The sequence below is a fragment of the Orcinus orca genome, chromosome 3 (genome assembly GCF_937001465.1).
Source record: "Orcinus orca chromosome 3, mOrcOrc1.1, whole genome shotgun sequence".
NCBI lineage: Eukaryota > Metazoa > Chordata > Mammalia > Artiodactyla > Delphinidae > Orcinus > Orcinus orca.
Window position 1 is genome coordinate 132899855 of NC_064561.1, and position 5657 is coordinate 132905511.

A 5657-nucleotide genomic window follows, 5' to 3' on the forward strand; every position below is an offset into this window, starting at 1 on the left:
GAGGTAGGCTTGTATTGCTATAAACTTCCCTCTTAGAACTGCTTTTGCTGCATCCCATAGGTTTTGGATCATCATGTTTTCATCGTGTTGTAATTTGTCTCTATGAATTTTTTATTTCCTCTTTGATTTCTTCAGTGATCTCTTGGTTTTTTAGTAACGTATTGTTTACCCTCCACGTGTTTGTGTTTTTAATGTTTTTTTTCCCTGTAAATGATTCTAATCTCATAGCACTGTGGTCAGAAAAGATGCTTGATATGATTTCAATTTTCTTAAATTTACTGAGGCTTGATTTGTGACCCAAGATGTGATCTATCCTGGAGAATGTTCCATGTGCAGTTGAGAAGAAGGTGTAATCTGCTGTTTTTGGATGGAATGTCCTATAAATATCAATTAAAACTATCTGGTCTATTGTGTCATTTAAAGCTTGTGTTTCCTTATTAATTTTCTGTTTGGATCATCTGTCCATTGGTGTAAGTGAGGTGTTTAAGTCCCCCACGATTATTGTGTTACTGTCAATTTCCTCCTTTATAGCTGTTAGCAGTTTCCTTATGTATTGAGGCGCTCCTATGTTGGGTGCATATATATTTATAATTGTTATATCTTCTTCTTGGATTGATGCCTTGATCATTGTGTAGTATCCTTCCTTGTCTCTTGTAACGTTCTTTATTTTAAAGTCTATTTTATTTGATGTGAGTATTGCTACTCCAGCTTTCTTTTGATTTCCATTTGCATGGAATATCTTTTTCTATCCCCTCACTTTCAGTCTGTATGTGTCCCTAGGTCTGAAGTGGGTCTCTTGTAGAGAGCATATATGTGGGTCTTGTTTTTGTATCCATTCAGTGAGCCTGTGTCTTTTGGTTGGAGCATTTAATCCATTCACATTTAAGGTAATTATTGATATGTATGTTCCTATGACCATTTTCTTAATTGCTATGGGTTTGTTTTTGTAGGTCCTTTTCTTCTCTTACGTTTCCAACTTAGAGAAGTTCCTTTAGCATTTGTTGTAGAGCTGGTTTGGTGATGCTGAATTCTCTTAGCTTTTGCTTGTCCATAAAGCTTTTGATTTCTCCATCAAATCTGAATGAGATCCTTGCCAGGTAATTTTGGTTGTAGGTTCTTCCCTTTCATCACTTTAAATATATCATGCCACTGCCTTCTGGCTTGTAGAGTTTCTGCTGAGAAATGAGCTGTTAACCTCATGGGAGTTCCCTTGTATGTTGTCATTTTTCCCTTCTTGCTTTCAGTAATTTTTCTTTGTTTTTACTTTTTTTCAATTTGATTACTAAGTGTCTCGACTTGTTTCTCCTTGGGCTTATCCTGCATAGGACTCTCTGTGCTTCCTGGACTTGGGTGGCTATTTCCTTTCCCATGTTAGGGAAGTTTTCGACTATAATCACTTCAAATATTTTCTTGGGTCCTTTCTCTCTCTCTTCTCCTTCTGGGACCCCTATAATGCAAATGTTGCTTCGTTTAATGTTGTCCCAGAGGTCTCTTAGGCTGTCTTCATTTCTTTTCATTCTTTTTCCTTTATTCTGTTCCATGGCAGTGAATTCCACTATTCTGTCTTCCAGGTCACTTATCTGTTCTTCTGTCTCAGTTATTCTGCTACTGATTCCTTCTACTGTATATTCTAGTGTATTTTTCATTTCAGCTATTGTATTGTTCATCTCTGTTTGTTCTTTAATTCTTCTAGGTCTTTGTTAAACATTTCTTGCATCTTCTTGATCTTTGCTTCCATTCTTTTTCTGAGGTCCTGGATCATCTTCACTATCATTATTCTGAATTCTTTTTCTGGAAGGTTGCCTATCTCCACTTCATTTAGTTGTTTTTCTGGGGTTTTATCTTGTCCCTTCACCTGGTACATAGCCCTCTGCCTTTTCATCTTGTCTATCTTTCTGTGAATGTGGTTTTTGTTCCACAGGCTGAAGGATTGTAGTTCTTCTTGCTTCTGCTGTCTGCCCTCTGGTGGATGAGGCTATCTAAGAGGCTTGTGCAAGTTTCCTGATGGGAGGGTCTGGGGGTGGGTAGACCTGAGTGTTGCTCTGGTGGGCAGAGCTCAGTAAAACTTTAATCCACTTGTCTGCTGATGGGTGGGGCTGGGTTCCTTCCCTGTTGGTTGTTTGGCCAGAGGCGACCAAACACTGGAGGCTACCCAGCTCTTTGGTGGAGCTAATGGACTCTGGGAGGGCTCACGCCAAGGAGTACTTCCCAGAACTTCTGCTGCCTGTGTCCCTTGTCCTCATGGTGAGCCAAAGCCACCCCCACCTCTGCAGGAGATCCTCCAACACTAGCAGGTAGGTCTGGTTCAGTCTCCTATGGGGTCACTGCTCCTTCCCCTGGGTCCCGATGTGCGCACTTCTTTGTGTGTGCCCTCCAAGAGTGGAGCCTCTGTTTTCCCCAGTCCTTTCAAAGTCCTGCAATCAAATACTGCTAGCCTTCAAAGTCTGATTCTCTAGGAATTCCTCCTCCCGTTGCCAGACCCCCAGGTTTGGAAGCCTGATGTGGGCCTCAGAACTGTTACTCCAGTGGGTGGACTTTTGTGGTATAAGTGTTCTCCAGTTTGTGAGTCACCCACCTAGCAGTTATGGGATTTGATTTTACTGTGATTGAGCCCCTCCTACCATCTCGTTGTGGCTTCTCCTTTGTCTTTGGATGTGGGGTATCTTTTTTGGTGAGTTCCAGTGTCCTCCTCTCGATGATTATTCAGCAGTTAGTTGTGATTCTGGTGCTCTTGCAAGAGGAAGTGAGTCCTTCTACTCTGCCATCTTGAACCAATCTCTTCTTAACTACTTTTTCTTAAAGCCAAGAGCAGCTTCATTATAACCCACTATGTGGCCAAGCAGCCAATTTACGATTCACTTTTGACAGTTGGCTGATGTCAGTTTTTTGAAGAATGTATGTTCATGCTTGGAAATGTTGCTAATGTGAAATGGTGTAATTTGTATGATACTGAGTCTCCATCTGAACAGCACCCGCATAATTTATTCATCATCTACAAATATCTATGGAACTCAAATGCTGAGTGCTTTAATATGTACATAACAAATCTTTTGTTTTCAAAGCTGATTATGCTGCAAGTTAGCATGGGGCTTCTTGTGAAGGTACATAGCTATTCCTCCTGCAGCTCTCTTCATGGCATTTACCACTTTCTTTTCATACTCTCTCCCTCAGTAAAAACCAAAGTCATCTTTACAATGGCCTAATAGGCCCTACACAAATGTCCCATATATATCTGACCTCATGACCTATTTCTCTCTCTGATTCCCTTCATGCGTGGATGAAGTGTAAAATTCCAGTGTAGGGCAACAAACGGTCCTTTCTACTGTGCTGAGTACCTACTGCAAGACCAGTATACCAGAGTGGATAAAAAAGATTCTTCCATCAAGGAATTTCCAATAGTTTCGGAAACAAGACTAAATAATACACATGACAATATGTGAATAAATAAGTTGTTACTAAATTTTGTGGTATAAATTTTAAATACTAAATTCTAGGAAAGTTCAGAGTTCAGATAAGGCATGATGAGGACTGTCTCCTTGTGTCCAATTACCATGATGACAATAACAAACTGAAGGCCTCTAACTCTTTCTCTCTCCCACTACTTTTCTTGAGTACCAGGTGAGCATTTCTAAATGCTCCAAAGTAAGCAAGTGCAAGACAATTTATTATTCCTGATTTCAGTTAGTGGCTTTTCCACCTATTCTCCAACCCCAGCCAGAACTTGGAAGTCACCCTTAATTTTGCCTTTTAACTGCCTCCTCACCCCAGTCTGCATCTTGTTAACCTGGCCCTTCCTAAGTATGTTCTATATATAGATCCCCTTCTCTAAACTTCCATTTCCAGTACCTTGGCTGGTGCCAATGTCATCTCTGTTTTGGGTTTTACAACAACCATCTAACCATGTCACTAACTCTAAGCTGTTTACCCCAGCTACTGCTACCCCATCCGTTTTATATACAGCAAAGTGATCTTTCTAAAGTTCAAATCAAATGATTTATTTCACTCACTATTGTTCTCAGAATAAAATCCTTTGCATGGCATCAATGGTCCTGTTTGTTACACATCTTTTCCAGGTGATATTCTGGATGCTCTCAGGTCTGATGGAAGACAGTGGGTGCTCTTCCTATCACCAAATCTAACAAGGCCCACTAGGGCCAGTATTAATCAAGTGGGTCTGATACAAGGGAGTGGAGTGGGGTCGGGGGGAGAGACTTTGGAAATGTGGTTCTAGGCACAAAGCCAAGACCAGGGTTTAGGCTCTCAAACAGGCTCCACTCCAGCACTGCTGCGTAGTGTTAAAGGGGTAATGGGAGCAGAAATAGAAACTGAACTATGGCCAGATGTATTAGGTGTCTATTGCTGTGACTACAAACTTATCAATTTAAAACACCACACACGTATTATCTCACAGTTTCTGTGGGTCGGAAGTCCAGGCACAGCTTGGCTGGGACCTCTGCTCAGGGTCCCACAGGTTGTAGTCAATACGGCTGGGCTGCATTCCCATCTGGAGCTTGGTGTCCTCTTCCAAGCTCGTTAAGGTTGTTAGTAGAATGTAGTTCTTTGCAGTTGTAGAACTAAGGCCATCAGCTCCTAGAGGTTGCCCCTCTCCATAGGCAGTTCACAATATGGCCACTTTTTCAGGGTCAATAGGAGAGCATCTCTCTTGCTTCAAGTCTTTCTTTTAGAGAAGGCCTTGTGTCCACCTGCCTGTCAGTCTGTCTGGCTCCTGACTCTAACGTATCTCTTTAATTCTGTAGCTCCTTCATTTTATTATCCCTTCCTCTCTCATACTAGCTATAAAAATACATTATGAAAAAACATTTTTTCTTTCCTTTCTTTCTTGATAACATGTTGAATGGATAACATGTCATCCATTAACTATTACTACTCCTATTTCACAGATTGGGAAATGATGCACAGGAATGTTAAAGAATTTCCCTAGGTTCACACAGCCAGGGCTGGCCAAATGGTAGCTCTGGAATTCAAGACAGCTGGGGAAGAGAAAATTGGATAACCTATGTCCTAGTCACAGTGACCCTGAAAGAATGCATGGGAAGGAGCAGTTGGAGACAGAAGTTGACTTTCTCTGTAGAGGTGGACATGTGGGTGTCAAGAGAGAGGGTATTGACAGTAATGATGTCAACCTGGGGTTTCCTCTGAAATGTGACTAAATCTCACTGGTGCTTGCCATTCAAACAGTATCTACATGACAGAGACATTGAGATCACATCCAGTGTGAGGCTCTTGTTACATGGAAGATCTATGAATGCCACCCTTTGAAATGAAAGAGAGATTATGAAGGACAAAACAGTGCATTTTTAACATGATCTAGATAGGAAAAAAAAAAAGGGGCATGCATATCATACTTGTGGAGTGCATTGTTAGAAGGCATAGTGTAAGCAGCTTTTGGCAGGAAAGAGCTCTTTGTAGGAAAGAGCTCCCTGCAGGAGGCACTCTTTTGTCTTGTCACTAACCTTAAACCTGGCACCCCTATGCTCTACTCATCTCCAGCCCTAGCACACCTTTCAAATCTTTTGATCACACAATACCTTGCCCAATCTGTTGGTTCTTTCTGTAGATCAAAGAAGTAGAAATGAAGAATAAGTAATTGACAGATGACCAGATTGCTTCCCTAGATTTCCCTTCAGCAATCTCAT